Source organism: Delphinus delphis, chromosome 5 (assembly GCF_949987515.2).
Source record: "Delphinus delphis chromosome 5, mDelDel1.2, whole genome shotgun sequence".
Classification (NCBI taxonomy): Eukaryota; Metazoa; Chordata; class Mammalia; order Artiodactyla; family Delphinidae; genus Delphinus; species Delphinus delphis.
In genome coordinates, this window is record NC_082687.1 from 75,020,690 (window position 1) to 75,040,731 (window position 20,042).

Genomic DNA, 20,042 nt, shown 5'->3' on the forward strand with positions numbered 1-20,042 from the left:
GAGTTTGATGTTCACCCTTTATGCCAACTCTCACACCTCCACACAGCTATTATCAACATGTATGAAACCAGGAGGCCTAACTGTAAATGTATTTCTAGCAGCAGGGACTTCCAGAAAACACACTTCCTGTGGAATGGACTTGCCACTTCTGTTCATTTTTGCCCTCATTTGCCTTAACTTTTTAAACACAAGACTACTTGCCAGAAAGGATAACTTTTCAAAGGAGAAAAACATACACCTCTTTTATCATTAAACACCTTATTATTTTAGAAAAATATTTAGTAATGTGGAAAAAAGGTATATGACAACATTGTTACATGAAAAAAAGCAAGTTCAAAACAGTACGTGAAACATGATCCTGATTTTTTCAATAAAAATATAGAGAGGAGTAAGAAGCTAAACCCAGATGCTAGCAATGCTCTGATTGGTGCAGTTATAGATTTTTTGTGTGCTTATCTATGTTTTACAAATTTCCTTCAAAAACATATACTGCTTCGGTAATAAAAGGGAGTTGTAAAAGTAACTCACGACTCTTTGTAAAAGAAAATATAAATGCATCCCGCAGTTTCTTCCTGGATAGAAATAGGATTTGCTAGTATCACCAGATACTGTAGTCACGTTCAAGAAAGTATGACACAGGAGACCTGGATCCTGGGTCAGGATTAGTCCCTGACTAACGAAATGACCCTGAACCAGTCCAGGATACCCCTCCCACCACAGGCACCTCATCTGTCAGATGAGCAGGTCTCACTGGGTCTGTAAGTCCCTTTCTTAGTCTGGAACTCCTCATAGCTCTTTCAGATACCACTCATGTAAAAACAAAACAAAAAACACCTTGGAATATTCCAGTGATTTGGACTGTGCCTCTACCACCTTGCTCAACATGCTAGAAAAATTCCTGGGGAAACTCAGACCCTAGGAAAAGAGGTTCCTTGCGTAACAGAGATAGTTGCCACAGTTAGGATTTATGGCAACACCTTTCCTTTTGTCATTGAGTACCAGAAAGTTCAAGGGCATGCTTTATCCTAAGGCCCACTTCCTCTCTATGGTCTTGTGAATGGGATCAAAATACAGGAAGCCTATTAGCCAAGATTCTTTGGCCATTGACAATGCATGGACGGGCACTGCCAGAGTACGATTCTCAGACTTGCTTGTTTTCTATGTTTCCATGGATCACCAACCCTCTTTTTTCTGATCAATATCTCTTCATATAAATCCAGCTTCTCAGGAGATGACGCTCAGTCATCTTCATGTACTAGGCCACTCAAGTCTTGCCTTAGTGGTACGAGCCCACCTGAAATTACTTTCAAGAGACAATAGTAAATTACTTTCAATAGACATTTCAGGGTTCCTCAGGGTTCAGGGTTCCAAAAGAAACCTCAGGACATCAGCATTAGCCAACTTCTCATGTCCATAATTCCAAAGTGAACTGAAATGCATCAGAAGATAATCCCCTAAACTCATTCCACCTTCCTGTAACTACCTCTTCACTTGTACATTTTGCTTGTAACACTCACATATCTCATGCAGACATCCATCAGAACACTTCTTTTGGGTTTATCAACCCCAAAGTGCTTACCTTGTAAGATTAAATTTGAAAACCTCCCAGTGAACTGTTCAGTGTTCCATTTCCCATGAAGCTTTACTAGCCTGGCCCGTGAGTATGTGTGTGTGTGCGCACGGGTGGGCGTAATCAGGAAGTAGAGGAGTGAGACTCACACTTGCTATTTTGTTTTTTGGGGGGGGGCTGCACCATGCATCCTGTGGGATTTTAGTTCCCCAACTAGGGATTGAACCCGGGTTGTTGGCAGTGAGAGTCTGGAGTCCTAACCACTGGACCACCAGGGAATTCCCCACACTTGCTATTTTTCTAAAATAAGGTCCCAGGAAACTTTACGATCACAGAGTCAACTGTCAGTAGGCAAACTATGTCCCTTCCTTTTTGCATCATGGGGCACAGAAAGAGATAGAGGGCTTCCTTTCTCTATCACATGCAAAATCTGTTATCCCATCTCCTCATTCTAATGATATTCTCCTGGCTGAATTCCAGGGTCTTCTCGACTATGAGTCATCACCGCTACTTGCGCATAGAATTGAATGTTCAGGGTTCCTCATTTTGAAGCAGGACAGCTGTTCAGAAGCATCTGATAAGATCCCCACAGCACAGTTCTTGATCTGGGATCATCCAGAGGCCCAGCTCAGGGGAGCCCTCCCCACAGGGAGATGGCAAAGGAAGCAGCTTCCCAATCAATCAGCAGTAGCTGCCATAGCTGCCAATAAGGAGCCCCTGCAAGAAAGTCTGACGCGTGGGCTTTCCGACCAGCTGGCACAGCGGGCACAGCATGTCTCCTTCGGGGGTCAGCCTTACCAGAAGGTACCCGACTCCACAGGGGACATCGGGGTAATGGGAAGTCCCGTCCCGACTGCGCATCCCTCCCACCACTGAAACAGCCCTTTCTCCAGAGGCTCAGTGCTTTGTTGAAACGCGAATATCCTTGGAAGATAAAGCCCTTTTTACCCTTTCCACGTTTATACGAATGTGCTTCAAGTCTCTCTCTATCCTCAAAGCCAGTTTTGATTGGAGGAGGAGAAAGTTTCACCAAAAAACAAAAACTGTATACAAAGAGAGGTAAGGCATTGGGCATTAATCCCATCTAAATCCAGGCCCCTGCTAAACTAGAATAGCACTAGGGGCCTATCGGTCTCCTGTATTGTCTGTGGATTGATAATCTGAAGGGTCACTGATCTGAATTGTCAATAATACCATTCATGTGCTCATTCCTCCAATATGTACTACACTCTGACTACATGCTGGGCACTATACTAAATGTTGCAGGGGGACTAGAGAAAGCTGAAGAATTCTAATCCATCTCAAAGTCAAGTGTCCAACGTGTGGATTCATAACACTGGGTTCATAACACTGATCATGACTAAGGTATTAAGGAAGTACTCGGTGTTTATTCACTGCATTTGCTACTCACCCCACAGTGCTGTGATATACCATTAGCCCTGGGAAGTATCATTATTCTCAATTTACAGATAATTTTTTTTTTTTTTGGCCGTGCCACGCGGCTTCCGGGATTTTAGTTCCGCAACCAGTGATGGCACCCGGGGCTGTGGCAGTGAAGCGCCAAGTCCTAACCACTGGACCACCAGGGAATTCCCTCCGTTTACAGATAAATTGATCAATGTCCAGGGGGTAAAGTCTGTGATCTCCAAATTTGAGCATCATCAAAATTAGAGGTTGTTTAAAACGTTTTCCTGGGCCCCTCATGGGGACATACACATTCAGTAGGTCTGGGAAGAACCAGAGAAGCTATTTTTAAAGTACTAGGATGACTCAGAAGCATAGTCAAATTGGAGAAACAATGTTACACATCTAAGCACAGCTTTCTCAGACAGCTTTACATCTGACCTTCACAATCTGGGTAGTAAGAATTATTATATTATTATCCCCAACTTACATGTGAAGCAGCTTCAGCACAAACACACAAAAAGACAATCGCCCCCCACCCCCCAAAAAAACAAAACAAAACAAATTCTCTCTTTCTCCATTTTCTTTCCTTCTTTTTCATCTGTTGCAAACAAAGCAATGGAACTACCATAACGGATCATCTCATAAACAATCATTTATGACATCGCTCTTTGCAAAGTCTCTTCTGGTCTTTGTACAGTACTATCTACAGAAGAGTAATCAAACAACTTGCTATGAATCTAAATAAAACTACCCCCAGACATCAACCAGTGTCTTTCTTCATACTTCATTTTGCCATTAAAAATAATCAACATTAAAGATACTTAAGAGACATAACAACTGTATAATGGATGGACTTTGTTTAAATATTGAATTAAATAAGTCAATTATGAAAAGGTATGTTTGAGACGATCAGGTAGATACGATTATAGATTGGGTATTAGAAAGTTCCAAGGCATTACTGCTAATTTTGTTAGGTGGGCTAATGGCCACATGGTAGTGTAAGAAAATATTCTCGATTTCAGAGATGCATAGCGTATGTGGGTAAAGTGACATGATGTCTAGAATTTACTTTAAAGTACTTCAGCAAAGGGGGAAGAAGATGAAACAAATATGGCAGGATCTTGACAGTTGCTGGATTTGGGTGATGAGCTTATGGGAACTTTTAGATGTGTTTGAAATTTTTATAATAATACAATTTTTAAAAAAAATCAATACCTTCACTTCTCCAAGTGCCATTTTCCCCTCGTAAAGGCAAGTTGTCAACTCTTATTAAAATAGCGTGTCAGTAAGCTATTCCCTTCACATCTATTTTTTCTTATTTGTTCTTTAAAAAGGGTTTTTATTTTTTAAACTAATAGCCATGGAACATACTTATACTAAATATTTCTTTGTTTATCTGAAACTCAATATCTAACTAGTATCCTAGTTTTTTATTTGCTAGATCTGGCAACCCTAGACAAGGGGGAAAAGCCCTAATCAGGAGTCAGGATATTTGAGTTCAATTTCATCTCTGTCATTGGCCTCATAACCAGGAGTAACTACTCACCTCTAGGTGCTTCCTTCATCACGCATAAGACAGGAGGGTTTCATTCTGGCTCAAAATATTATGAAATGTAGATACTACTCTTATTCCAACTCCTTGGGTAGAAAATACCTTTTAAATAAGTATTCCTAAGTGACTTCTTCTCTTCAGGGGAATGCTGAGAGGGAAATTCAAAAAAGCAAAGACATATTGCCCCCAAAACATCAGGCTGATAAACCAAGCCATCGACAGCACCATTTATTGAGTGCCTACACGGTGCCAAATCCTGAAGCAAGCACTTTTATTTATTTTTATTTTTATTCATTTATTGCGGTACGCGGGCCTCTCACTGTTGTGACCTCTCCTGCAGCGGAGCACAGGCTCCGGACGCGCAGGCTCAGCGGTCATGGCTCACGGGCCCAGCCGCTCCGCGGCATGTGGGATCTTCCCGGACCGGGGCACGAACCCGTGTCCCCTGCATCGGCAGGCGGACTCTCAACCACTATGCCACCAGGGAAGCCCAAGCACTTTTATATATGACCTAATTTTATCCTCACAACTATCCCACAAGGTAAATAATACTATCCCCCTTTTGCAGATGTGATGACTGAGATCCAGAGAAATTAATAACTTAACCCTGGTTAACTCCAAAGCCCTGAGCTTTACACCACACCTCCATGCTTCCAATTCTCTCATGCAGAGAGGATCAGGAAATGGAAGGCAGAACTGAGCTAGTGGATGGTTTCTAGCTCCTAAATCAAGCCTTTAGGTTTGTCTCTTGTGAGTGAATCCCCATGGTGCTGTGCTGGGTTATTAATGTTAAAACACAAATAGTTTACAGTGGGTGTTAGAACTGCAAAGAAAGCAAAATGTCCAACTACTTACTGGCTCTCATTTTATCTATTGATATTTATCGATTTTATCTATTATTTAACCAGCTTTTATTAATTGCTTCCTAGATGCACAGCACTACACTGGTCATTGTGAGAGATTCCCTGCTCTCCTGGAATTTAGCCTATTGTGGAGATAAGATATAAATGCTTGAGTCAGGCAATTAACAACTAAAGACATTAGGTACACTTAATTACTTAGGTACACCAAAGAGTGAAACAGATCAGAAACACAATAGGATTTTAAAAGGAAGGGAATCATTAAAAACAAACAAACAGGGCTTCCCTGGTAGCGCAGTGGTTGAGAGTCCGCCTGCCGATGTAGGGGACACGGGTTCGTGCCCCAGTCCGGGAAGATCCCACATGCCGCGGAGCGGCTGGGCCCGTGAGCCATGGACGCTGAGTCTGCGCGTCCGGAGCCTGTGCTCCGCAGCGGGAGAGGCCACAACAGTGAGAGGCCCGCGTACCGCAAAAAAACAAAACAAAAACCAAAATAAACAAACAAGCAAAAGCCGAAAAAACAAAAAAGGAAAAACAAAAAAAAGAAAAAAGGATGGAGGTACACATGGGCTGAGGGCACTGAAAAGAACTTGCGAAGAAGTAAGACTTAAACTAGGCTGTGAGGGGAAGGATTTGAAAAGGTTGGAGACAAAGGAAAAGGTCTTCTAGGCAAGTGGAACCACCTAAGGACTCCCAGAGAAAGTTACCTAGAATAGAGTCTCGAGGCGAAAGGAGTTGGAAAGGTAACAAGAGAGGGATTGGCATGCGCAAAAGCACAGAGGACTGTGACCAAAGATGTGTTTAGGGACCAAGTAGATCAGTGTGCCTAGACCCCAGACCAGAGTTGAAGATGTGGTAGGAAATGTGAATGAGAAGGTAGACCTTGTACCTGTAAGGAATTGGAAGCTACTGATGGCTTTTGGGTGGGGAAATATGTTCAAATTAATGTCTGGGTATAATTGGTCCAGCTTTAAAACAATGTTAGGTAAAACACTGTTTGTTTCATTCAATACACAAAATATATATACTGAGGGCCTAGTGTACTAATATACAAAAATGAATAGAACACAGTTCCTACTCTTGAGAAATTTACAATCCAATGAGAGACCACCAATTACAAGATAATGTAAGTTGTTCCTCAATTTAATTTATGACATTATCTGTGGCAGGCATTGTTAGTTTTCTACTCAATATCCAAGCCTCTCTTTGTCATTAATAATATAATCCAATTTTGTTTGTAGGACTTTGTGCAAAGCCTTAGGCAATGGATCATTCTTGGCCTATGCCACTGTTTCTCAACCTTTTTTTCATTATCATCCACCTCAGAGCATTTTTAGACACCTTTTCCCTAATCACCCCACTCATGAAATTTTAATGCCGTAAATATACTCTACGTCTGTTTATGTATTGTATGCGTACCTGTGCTACATACCTAAGAAGAGTAATATCTTTTTTTCTGCCTCTCTTCCCCACCAATAAACAATTCTCCCCCTTAGGGATTATCATCACCATCCCATCTACCCTCACCCCATCCCTACCCTAACTGAATTCCTCCCTTTGCTTCCCTGTCGGGAATGCATGGTCTAAGGCCATTATATAACAATTCTACTTCCTGTTTCCTCACCCTCCTCACAGCTGGCCTGGCCACGTAACCCAGTCCTAGCAATGACGTGAAGGTTGATATCTGTTTAGGAGATCTCTGGGAAAATTCTTGCTTTCCTAGAAAAAGCAACAGCCATTGCCAGATCAGCTTCCTTTCCACCTCCACCCAATTCTACACCTCTCGATGGAGGCACAAGGCTCAAAGCTGCAGCAGCCATCTTGCAACTATGATGAAAGACGTGAGAACTGCAAAGGCAGTATCACTGAGCCACTGAACCAGTGGCAGAACGCAGATCTCCAGACTTCTTATGTGGGAATCCAGATTTTTTGTAAGTGACCATTAGGTATTGTATAAGTTGCAACTGAAACATTGCTAACTGATATGTTGTCTGTCTCATGAACCATAGCTTGTCTGACATGACCATGAATTATTGTTAAACCAAAGCCAGAGAGAAACACAAACAAAAGCAAAAACATGTGATCAGGAATATTACACAAGCAAACAGGAGATTTCACTCATGTTTAAAAGGAAAATGCTTTCCTTCACTAAACTAATCAACTTTTCAAATAATCGTAAAGTATTCCAACTAATATTTAGCATTTGAAACTAACAAACTTTAAGATACTTGATATTACTGTGTAGAAAAATGGTCATAAAAGGCTACGAGATAATTTTCCTACTTTATACCAAATGAATGATTTGCCTAGTAGGTATGTGTTTCAAAATATTTGAAAGTCAGTTATTTCTAAATTAAATATTTAAGATGCATAAGGAATATGTGCCTCTTAAAGGATCCCTTTGGGAATCTTTTCACATGTTAAAATTTTTTAGATAATCCTCTATATTCATCATTCGAATATTTTATATTTTACTTAAATTCTGATACTAGCTAAAGCTAATTCTCTCTTATTTTAAAAATATAAACCAAACCTATTTAATAACTCCAACATCTCTCATTAAAAGTGATTTTCAAGGTTCAAGATAAAAGAAACTCAAAATGCCTTTAAACCTAAAGATCTACTAAATCTTAAAAGATAAAATTTAATTATAGGCTTAGGGCTTTCAAGCATTAGGTTTTCTTCAAAATATCAAAATTATTCTCACATCAAAATCATTTTACTAGTTTCACTATTAACCTCACACCATAAATTGACTTTCTTTTAATAAGGATTTTTTACCTTTTTTATTATAAAAGTAATATATGCAAATCACAGAAAATACATGAAAAATTAAAATCATTTTAAAATCATACGTAATCTTATTATACACTAGATGATAACTTTAACATATTGGTTTATCTACCTTCATATTCTGAACTCATGTATAAAAATATATAGGTCTTTTTAAACAAAAATATGTAATTTTGTACTCAAATTTTTTTCTCACATATTAAACATTCTTCAAAAAATACCTTAATGAATATTTAATAGGAATATAATTTATTTAATCATGCCTTTCATTTTAAATGATTTTTAGGTTTTTCTATTATAAAAAAATCATTGTGTTAAAAAGCTTTGCTTTTATAATAAAACACTTATTGTTTTCTTAGGACTAATTCTTAGAAGCAGTCACAGTATATGAACATTTTAAGGCTATTGCTTCATACTGCCCAGTTACTTGCAATTTTTCTGAAAATAAGCCTTTCTATAGCCATCTAAAGTAATTTAAAATAATAATTTAGAACAAAGCTTATTATGTGGTGAGCAGAAGGGTTCATTCAACTCTTTTTTCCTGACTGGTGATATTATTTATAAATTGTACTTCAGCCAATATTTTATAGGAAAAGGAAAAACTTGATAATAATTGAAAAGTTCTTGATCAAACTCTAAAAGACTATGAAGGCAAGTGAATTTGCTATGTTATTTATTCTGCATTTTAGTAATTAATTTGTTAAAGATCTAGCATTTAAGAATCGTTAAGCACTCTCAAAATTAGCAAAAGAAACAAGAAGTAATTATAATTGGTAGATAAAATAATGAGCTACATACCTGTTGAGAAATAAAACCAGTCATGACCAAATACATAAAGGAAGTAGCACTAACGTTTAAACTTCCAAACAGCGTGAATGAATGTAGGAAGGAATTTTAAATATGATCACTTCAGCCCTCTAAAGAAAGGAATGGTAAATCAGAGGAAGCTTTAATATAATATAACTTCTTAAGGTTGGCTGGTCACAGGTCAGAAAAAAAAATTGAACATCAGCTTAAGCTAAAAATGCTGGTGACTTTTTTCATGAGTACAATTGCACAATCTAGTTTCTAAACTGAAAACCACAAGAGTCTAGCCCCTGTTGGAAGAGAAACTTTTGTTTTTCCTTCCATATCTATGTGTGTTGGGTCTTTCCTAGATGAGATGTCAAATGGGTAGCCCTTGGGGAAATCCAAAACTCTTGGTTTGGGTTTTGAACTTTTGGTCCAAGTTTTACACAGAACTCCCCTGCCACCATGACAAAACTGTCCATGTATTTTCATGGCTCTAGAATTTAATAGAAACTTTGCCACAATCTACATCTTGAAATCATTTTTCCTGAGATGTAGAGGATGAAAAGGAAAAAAAGATAGCTATGGGACTCAGAAAAGATACCATAGTTGCTTGCCCTTCATTAATTCAAGTGATCCATTTAAGCATCAGCTGTATTTCTCTTATATTAAGATTAAGCTCCTTTCTATAGATTCTGCACATTTTGAAGGGAAAGCACTAACATGATGGTGTTTTTAATAAAAAGTTAAATACTCATAAATAAAATGTATACACGTATATTTAGGTTAAAAGGCATATGCCACATTTTGTTACAATGAACATGTATTGCTATTATATTTTTAAAGTCAACATTATTGCAGATATTTCTCTGATATTACCAGATATTCTGTGTATAGGAAGAGTGACAGTATCATTTTAGTAAACGTAGGAAGTTGTGGTACTGTCAACATGTAAGGTTTTTCTGCCTTTCCCCTCCTATTTCCCGTATATACGTCCAACACCCTCTTCTACACCCTTATTACAGCCAGAGAAAGAGAGAGCGAGAAAGAAAGACTGTCATCGTAAATTACAGCAAGTTACTGTCCAAAGTTATTGGAGTTTGAGGAAAATCAGGTTTTATCCCCAAAATGTATACCAAAGGGGATTTCTAGACCCTTTAAGGGTTTCTGCAGCTGATGACAGTGGTTTGACATCATTTAAATTTGAATCCAAATATATGGCTCTCCTTTTCCTTGTTAGAAGGACTAATCTCAGGCATTCTTATACTTCTCAATCATGGCTGAAATCATTTTCAGCTCCAGATTGGAACAAAGACAGGCAGGATTTTTTGTGGCAACTGAGAAAAAGATTTATGATAAGATATGTGTATTTAGAAGTGCTCAAGAAGGCAGAAGTTAGAATAGCACTGGTGAAAGCAAAGGAAAAGCAGGGATCCTGCCCAAAAGAAAGGAGCCTCTGAAAGAAAGGAAAAGCCTCAAGGAAGAGATACAAGATACATGCCAGTCAGTTCCCCACAACAGCAACTAGTTTGCTAGACATAATGTCGAAGCAGGGGAAGCAATCTCCAGGAGACAAGGGGGTGGAGAGTTTGCCACTGGTCTTTGGTGTACATGGAATATTTCTGTTCTGTGGGCTATAACTGAGGATTCTATGATGCAGTGTTATTATTTAAATGCATTAAATGTATTAAAATACACTGAATACATTGAAAAATACATTGAATACATTGAACTGAAATTGGCAGGAGACCTAGTCATGGGTGTACAATAATTTAAATGGTTGTAGAAGTTGAGGCGCACTAATTACTTGAATATATTTGTTACAGATTTTCCTTTTCTACCTCAAAGAAAGACGTATAATTCTTACACTATGCCAGACCAAGAGAAGCCTGACTCATATTTCACAATTTTTTTTTATCCTGTTGCACATACTTTTTCTCTGGAGAGTTGAAGACTGGGTGCATTTCCCCTCCCCATCCTGTATCTCCCCCACTCCATCAACATGACAGATTTGGGACAAATCTTCACACCCTGCCTGAGCCCCTATCAACATCTAAGTGGATAGATTAACACAGGCATGAACTTTCAGCCGAAAAAACCCAGGTCCCCAAACTGCAAATCAAGTACCCACTAACAGAAGATGGTCAACTGGGCTTCTGTGGTCTAAAGGCTACACAGGAAAAGTACTATCTCCAAAGTCATCAGGGCCCAAACAGATGTTCAGCTTCAGATAGGAAAACCAGCATTTAACACTCAGAAGCGATCACATTACACACAGGCCTTTCCCCTCTAAAAGCAGCCTGGCTGGGTATCCAATACTGAATACCACTCACTATACTCTGGGGTTAGCCAGACTGGTATTTACAAACTGCCTGCATTTCTTGTGCCAAGTAGGTACCACATGACAGTAAATAAGACATTAAAATAGAATCTTAGAGATGTTTTCCCAGATGGCTACTGATCCTGGCTTCACATGAGAGAATTCAGAATTAAGGACGTAGAACATTAGTCATATATACTCTGAAGAGAACAAGCTCTAGCTCCGCATGTTTACCGAACTTGAGGATCCAGTGCTATAAAATTACACACGTACCTGCCATGTTGTCCTCATTTTAGCCATCAACTGGAGAGTCAACTTTTCTCTTTAGCAGCTAAATCCAACATCAACAATAACCAGCACTTTCTCAATTTCTGCAATGCCCTCTCTGCTATACTGACAGCTTCTCAGGCAGGATTTCTTAATATGAGGCCTCTGGACTACAGATTGTCCATGGATACACTCTAGAGGATCCCTGAATCTCCTAAAAGTGTATGACAAATGTGCATGTTCTTGTACGTGTTCTTTTTCTTGGGGATACGGTCTTTGGTTCTCATCAGATTCTCAAAGGAATTTATGACCAAAAAAGTGATTAGGAAATACTGCTCTAAAGTGTAAGCCAATTAGTCCATGAAACACCCTGTAAAGTAGGGAAAAGGACAGTCAGCAGGCAAGGCAGAAGGAGGTCTGACTTCAGGTGCCAGACCCTTGCATATCCAACAGACCCTGACTCCAAGGCTAAGGGTTGTTGATTTGTCCTTGTTTTATCATGTCATGTCCCAAGAGACTACTGCCCCGACAGGGAATGTGAAATCCTTTTTAAAGTTAAACAACTTTCAGTGTAAAGTTGAAAGAACCCAAGATATTAAAGGCGATTTGAGAGCTTATTACTGTCACTAAAGTTCTAAAGCCAGGTGAAGTCGATAATCTCAGTGCCATGGCTTCTGCTACTGCCATGTCATTTACTTTCAATATGTTTATTTTGTGATACGTACACTGTTGTTATGGCACACGTCTGATTGTTATTACTACTTTGAGTGCTACAGTTCTGTATATAAAGTACTGCATTTCATTAAAAATGGGCTTTCTTTCCTTCTTTAATGTGATATTATCATACACTAAGGCCCGAATGTTTTCTGAACATAGCACCGCGTATTCTACTCAGGTTTATTGTTGATTACCACCTCCCAATGATTTGAAATAGAATATTCATGGGTCCTAGACTCTCCCTTTAACCATTTTTCTCTGTGCTTCCCCTTGTAGTTCCCCTGTTCACAGTTACTTTCAGCTGGTCCAAATGCCTGACAAAACTTACTTAACTACAGAAGGGAATTTTATGGCACGAACTATATTCCCCTTTAAGGAGTATCCTAAGAAGAGTCTCCAGTTTTTAGTTTGTTTCTATAGATTTAACAGAATAACTTGTCCCTTCTGGGCTGTCTCTGTTGTCCTACCTCTTTTACATCATAAGCCCTTCGATCCTAAGCCTCAGGGTAACAGGTTCACCCCCGACACACACAGGTAAACACACTGAGATTCGAGAACGCATGATTTAGAAGAATCATTTTCTTTCTGCTTGGAGCCCTATTGTTTTGGGATCTAAATGGAACTATTTTCACATCCATGTGGTTCACCTCTGAGATCAGCATCTCCCTGTCTCTTCCCAAGAAATGTTCTCTCCTCTCTCTCCGGCCTTCGACAGTAGCTTTTCTCTGGGCTCTTTCTCAATCTCCACCGACTGCGTTAGCAAATCCTCCGTAGGCAGCCAGTCACTTCTTTCTTCCTGAGCTGCCCTAATGAAACCTACTTAGCATTCACCACTCCAGACTGCCTAGATCCTAACTCCCTTTACAATACCCTTTCCTGCCCAGGGTTCACAGTACACATCTGCATGTCAAAAGCAAGCCCCATCTGGTCCACAAATCTTCCCCTTAGCCTTCCCCTTAAATATTAAAACTACTTAAGACCACTTATTTACAGGCTTTCTCCATAGTTTTTAATGCACACACACCACTTCTACAATACATGAAGTAAAAAAAAATTCTACTATTTCACCATTCTACCACACCAAATGCTTTATTTTTTTATGCTCACATTTAAATCTCATTCATAACGAAACCAGAATGTAAGTGAAAATTGTAATCCTGATTTTCTAATTTAACACCGTATCAAATATATTTTCATAACTACTGTTAATTATGACCTTTAATGACCGTAAAATATTCCACACAGTTAGTGCTGCCAGATCGCTTTTGCTTAATATTTAGGTTATTTTCAGATTTTTCTGTTATAATAACAATACAGTGAACATGTTCATGCATGTTATTTTTTTTCCTTCTTTGAATTATTTATTTAGAATAAATTCCCAGAGGTAGAATTAATGGATCAAAGCATTTCATTTTTTAGAAAAATTTTTTGTATTGTGACCACACTGCACAGCATGCAGGATGGTTCCCCAACCAGGGATCGAACCCAGGCCTCTGCAGTGAAAGCTCTGAATCCTAACCACTAGGCCACCAGGGAACTCCCTGGTATGAGCATTTTAATGGCTCTTGACACATTTTGCCAAGTTGCCATGATTGTATTTTACACATTTCCTCGGTGTTATTCTAGTAAATGTTTATTCAACAGGCTTTCCTCAAAAAAAAAGAAAAAAATTGTGGAGAGCCTGGTTGACAGTGTTTGCCAATTTTTGTGGTGTAAATACTCATGCCATGGCCAGTTTCACTGAATACAAAGTTGGAAAGAGATACTTAATAGCACATCATTGTATAATATTCCTATCACACAGGTAAATTGGAGTAGATAACTTCAAAAGCACAGATGACAGTAAAAATATGGTAAATAATCAGGAGTAATGAGTGTTGAGTATTACCTTTATTTTTAATATAATTTACTTAACTGTGATTTACAGAATTTAATTTTCTTTTTTTTTGCGGTACACGGGCCTCTCACTGTTGTGGCCTCTCGCGTTGTGGAGCACAGGCTCCGGACGCGCAGGCTCAGTGGCCATGGCTCACGGGCCCAGCCGCTCCGTGGCATGTGGGATCTTCCCGGACCGGGGCACGAACCCGTGTCCCCTGCATCGGCAGGCGGACTCTCAACCACTGCGCCACCAGGGAAGCCCAGAATTTAATTTTTAATAGTGACTGTGTTTAACAACTGGCTTGTAAAATTTCTGGAAATATCACAATCAGCTCTTGTAAGCAAGTGCAGTCTCCCGCACACCACAGTGTGTATCTCACTTGATATTTTGCAAAAGCACGTCTTTTTTTTTTTTTTTTTCCATTGGAGCCATTGAAAATTCACCTGATTCTCTCTGTGCCACAAGCAATAACCATGCTTTTAGGTTAGCAGATTATGATAATGCATAATGAATAAAACAAAAAGTTGGAGCAGGAGGTCTATCTGGGTCAATTCATTCTGCCCACCCTCCTCCAAGAGGGATAATGCTCTCTTCATGCATTCATCTTACTAGTGTCTTTCCATGGGTCACCTGTTAAAAACTACTCAATCATTTATTTTCTCAGACAATGACTGAATGGATGATTATACATAGTTCTCATGGGAAATGACATGAAAACCATATTCATGTTACTTAACCACTCTTTGTTGGTTTTCTTTTCTATGAAATGGGGAAGAGGTCACTGCTGACTGCAGATTTACAAGAAACTAAGTTTAGTGATAAGAAGACTTCAACTTATGATCTAAGAAATTGAGCATTCTGTAATGCTTTGAAATTTTATTCCAAAAGTAATTCATCAGTATTCTGTTTTACTGGAAAAGAGAAATGGGAGAGTAATTTGGTACTTTCTCACATGAAAGTAAATTCCTTTCTTTGGGCTTTCCCTGAGTGAGACTGAACTGTCTCTACATGTCTATAACACTTCAGAATTTTTTAAGTGGTGCCCTACATTTGCATGTTAAAATGTAAAAATGGTTGACAAAGACTCTAAACATGCTCATATCCTTGACCAAATCATCCCACTCCCAGAAATTCTCCTAAGAAATAAATTCAAAACAAAGGAAAATGCTTTTGTGTGACGATATTATTCACAATAAAGGGAAGATCATTTTACCCCATTTCAACACTTACTCAACTTACCATCTCAGTGCTGGGGGCCCTGGTAGGAGAGCTCTGGATCAATGGCTCCCAAAAGTTCACCCACAGAACAACTGTCTCCAAGTCACCTGGGGGAAAAAAAAATTGTATTTTTATCACACAGATTCCTGGACCCCACTCCAGGGTTGGGGTGTGAGGCATGAGAATTGCTATTTTTGAAAAACTTCCCAAAGGGTTTTCATGTCCAGCCAGCTTGAGGAACTATGATTCCAGGCCAGAACCAGACAAATCAAACTGTCTCTGAACAATGATCGAAATCCGGGAACAGTATGACAACTTCTTATGTGAGGCATCAAGAAGTTGCTCGGGGCATTCAAGCAGCTGTTGGAGTCAAATGACTTAAGAGCCTCAGCGGAGGAGCCTTAATTCTGGCACCTTCCATGGCCCCCTATTCACCCTTTCCACCTCTGACTGCCCCACCCCTTCACTGCCCAGCCCAGCGCTCAATACTGCCAGGCTGCCTTCCAGCACGATCCACTTTGGCATCCCATCCTGACTTGTGTCCGCCTGTTTCCATACACAAAGTCCCCAAAATTTCCTCCCTTAGGATATTAGTGGGGATCTAGAAAGAAAAACAGTATTATGATTTGACCAAAGTAATCTGCATGTATAATTGAGAATCCCCTGCATAACGACCATACCGGCCATATTTGCATTTTTAAAGGGCACTTACTAACTCAAAAGAATCTCTGATCTGGAGAGCGGTACAGGAAAGCAGGATGCTTTTTAATGTTGGCTTTCATCCAGACCCAAGCATCAAGAACTCAAACAAGCACTCTGGGCACTCATTGTCAAAATGGTCCCAATTCCTAAATAGAAGTGGATTTTTAGCTGTGCCTTGTTAGCACTAAAATTAAAAGATATCATCAAATAAATAATTTAATTTAAACTGGCCAAGGAAGAAGAGTCACCCACTCGCCTCTAATTCCAAGTACTCTAAATACCACCCCGTGCATTCAGAGAGCATCAGCCACAGATGCCCACAAATAACACAGCAGTCACTCAGAGAGTTGTCCTTTAAGTCTGAGAATTTGCTATGGAAAGGCTTAAAAAAATCAGTTCCTAATCTTGTTTCCCTTTTATCATATTCATTATCGCTATAAAACATCTAACCCTGTACTTAGTCTATTCTTGGTGCTCAAAAAATATTAATTCCCAGCCTTTACTTATCATCCCCACTTTCCTTTTAAAGGAATACTGGCATTTAAAAAGTTACCTTAGAGAGATCTTGCTCTCGAGCCAGGGACCATGCCGTCCTCATTCTAGTGTCCCCAGCCTTGATAAGAATCATAATAGCTACATTTACTGAGAGTTTATTTTATTCCAGACACTAGGCTAAATGCTTTACATATTTTTATCTCTTTTATCCCTACAACAACCCTCTGAAGTAGATATTTTCATTTATTGTTAGAGCTACTTTACAGAATTTTTTTTAATATGAGGATTGAAGAAGTTGAATAACATGTCCGAGGTTCTCATGAATCAGAAGCAACAGCACCAGGATTCAAAGTCTGGGTTTGTATTCACCATACTGTGCTTTTGCTGTTTTGTGGATGCAGATATTTCAGAGTCCAGGAAAAAAAAGTGCTCGGAATCATTAGGAAAAGGGCAGCAGCATATCCACAACATCTCATTCAGACATGCAAAGGGAGTAGCGTATAGTCCATGGGATTTGGGATCTGACTTTTGAAGAATGGAGACTTGCTTGTAACTGGTCAACCAACTTGTCCTCCCAAGAGGAAGGCCACTTGAATTACCAGATGATTGAAGGGCCTCCTTAACAAGTAGTAACCAGAAATGGAGGTCTTACAGGTACCTTAAACCACACAAACCTTTCTCTGCATAAATAACGTACTCGGGGAAAACAGTAGAGGGAGGGCAAGTGGAGGATCACAGATGCGGAGATGCAAGAAACAGCTCCAGGCATGAAGGGGCAAGGATCTCATGTGGAATTCTGTTGGAGCTGCCAGAGCTGAGAAAGAGGCGCCCAAAGGCATAAGAAGACTAGACAACCACGGAATGGTGTAGTCTTTTCTCTTCAGCAGCCTCTCAAGGTCCCCCATAACCTGTCTACACCTTAATTTTCCAAGCTTATTTCCTGCCAATGTGTAAAACAAACTTTCATCTTTTCTCAGGTCAATTTCCTCAGCTGGGCTGGTCATCTTCTAGTCAGTCTCACTGTTGTACCTTTGCCCACACAGTCCATCCAGTGTGAATCAAACTTCTCCTTCTCCATCTACTAAAATCTCTTATCTTTCCATGGCCCATGTCTTTCAGACTACTCCAGCTTACCCACAAAGCTCGTTCTCAGAACTCTTATAACTCTTACAGCCTGTGGCCATGCATCCATCCCTTAATTCCCATCTTGCACTGCTTCCTGAATTTTAGTTCTGACCACATCTACTGGATCCTTCAAAATAGAGAATTCTTTACATTTCTCTTATATCCTTCATGGCACCAGCTTAGAATCAATAAGTGATTATCAACTACTTGTTGTTTACTTGAATATTTCAATGCCAGCTTTAATTTAATAAAGAACCCCAAACCAGTGATTTCCCAAACTTTATTTAGTTACAACGCAGGCTACCAACTGGTACCTCACAGCATGTCTCCAAATCAAACCACCTCAAAAACTAAATTTAATTTAATTTAAAAATATGTACTTATATATCAAATATCACTTTTAGAAAAAGAGGACTTTAGCATTGGGAATAGGTGAAACCCACAAGCTAGGAATTCCAGATATGAATCTACATCATTTGGATTTTTGCTCTGTTTCTTTTTTGAATTAGAAAATTTGAAAACTCGTATTTGCACAACTTAGAGGATATTTGGATTTACTTCATCAAACACTGGGTGATATTTAAACTACCCAAATATTTGAGCTCAGTCATTGCCAATCAAAAGCATATGAATTCTCTAGGAGAATACCTGGAAAACCAAAAAGCCAACTATGATAACTTTTAATGTTTCAAAAACTATATGTACCTTGTTAGACTTGGGCAGGGGTCGGGGGTAGTTGGATATCAGAGCAATTCCCCTTGCCCACGTAATGTAGTTCCATACTTCACAACAGGTAGAACAGGGAAATCACTATGTTGAGCCTATTGTAAAAGCTAAAGAAAGTCAGAGAGATTTCTTTTAACACTGAAGAAATATTTTTAAAGAAGTAAAACTCTTACCTGTTGTAGAATGACGAAGAAATTTCTTGACACCAAAATGACTGACTCCACAAGTCAAATGTGTTCGGCGCAGGTAAGTAAAAACAAAAGCCGCCCAAGCCCTTTCACTGCTATGATTTCCTTCTAGGATCAATCTTTTCTTCCTCCCCAAGAATATAACTGTTTCACACTGGAAGAGCTAAAATTTTGAGAGTTGGGCTGGTGTAGAATCCAACCCAAGATGGTTGGGTTTAGTGTGCGTGGTGACTGAGGCAGCAGAAACAATCCAAATATGACAAAAGAGATTAGCAAGTTCCTGTGCATAAGTCAATTTCCTGTAGCTGGCTTCTCCGAAGAGAGGGTTTCATTTGATGTGTGTATATGTGTGTGCACGTGCATTTCCCTCCATGACACTATGAAAACTTCCCCAGATAAGAGACAGAATAAGGCCTTTGCTGCATGGCTGAATTTGTGTTGAATTTATCAGCTCTCTAGGGACCATTTCCCTCTCCCTTTTCCCCCATTTCTCACCAGCCAATCACCTATGAAAAACTGTGGAAAGGAAGAGTGAAAAACCAAGATGATTCATTAAGGAAGTGAAATAAACCAAGAAAAAAAAAAAGGCCACTCCCCAGATTGGTCTTGGTTAATTTAAGCTTAGGAAAAAGGACCTTAGATCTTCACGTCAGCTTGGTGAACATACTGACTATGGAGGGGAAATGGTAAGTGGGCGGTTCACTTTGTTTTATTAATAACTATGAAGTAACAATTTGGAAAAGACAGACTCAGCCCTAGCGCTCAAGCAGCTCCGCCACGCATTTACCCTTTGATGGACCAGCACCTGTGTTGTGAGATACGTGACTATGAGTTGTTTTCAGACTCCTCAGAGTTTCATTATTTGCCTCCAAACACACTGCCTCTGTCAGTGCAATCCAGGTGTAGAGACCATTTGCACATATTTAGATTATGGCTGAGTTGCCTACACCGGTACGTTTAACTTTCATGATGTGGTCACAATCCCCCTTGCCTCAAATCCCTAAGTAATCGTAAATGCTACCTCCCAGGGTGAAATCTCGGTCAAAATACCTACATGCCATAAGGATAAGATCAACTCCATTCAAGTCAACAAGCATTTATAGAGCCCCTATTTTGTGCAAGGTCCAGTGCTGGGGTGGAGGAGGGCACTTAAAGATGAACAAGATGGAATCTCTCACTCATGAGAGTCAAAATCAAGTGAAGGGGAAAGACATGGACATAAAGGAGATGCTGTGAGCCAGGATCTATTAACAAATCTCACTCAAGGGACTTCCCTGGTGGTCCAGCGATTAGGACTCCGCACTTCCACTGCGGGGGCGCGGGGGGGGGCACGGGTTCCATCCCTGGTCAGGGAACTAAGATCCCACATGCTGCGCAGGGGCCAAAAAAAAAAAAAAATCTCACTCACAAAATCCTGGGACACTAGAGTCAGGT

The 20,042-nt window shown here is 39.6% G+C and overlaps 1 protein-coding gene across 1 annotated transcript in view; it reads right to left on the reverse strand.

The window, feature by feature from the left end:
- Positions 1-18,923, reverse strand: part of RHOH (ras homolog family member H) — a 37,610-nt gene extending 18,687 nt beyond the window's left edge. The window contains exons 1-2 of the mRNA XM_060011761.1: positions 18,594-18,923; positions 15,394-15,479 (exon numbers count right to left, since the gene is read on the reverse strand). The gene's annotated coding sequence lies outside the window, so the exon portion shown is untranslated. The remainder of the gene's footprint in view (positions 1-15,393; positions 15,480-18,593) is intronic.
- Between the last annotated feature and the right edge of the window lie 1,119 nt (positions 18,924-20,042).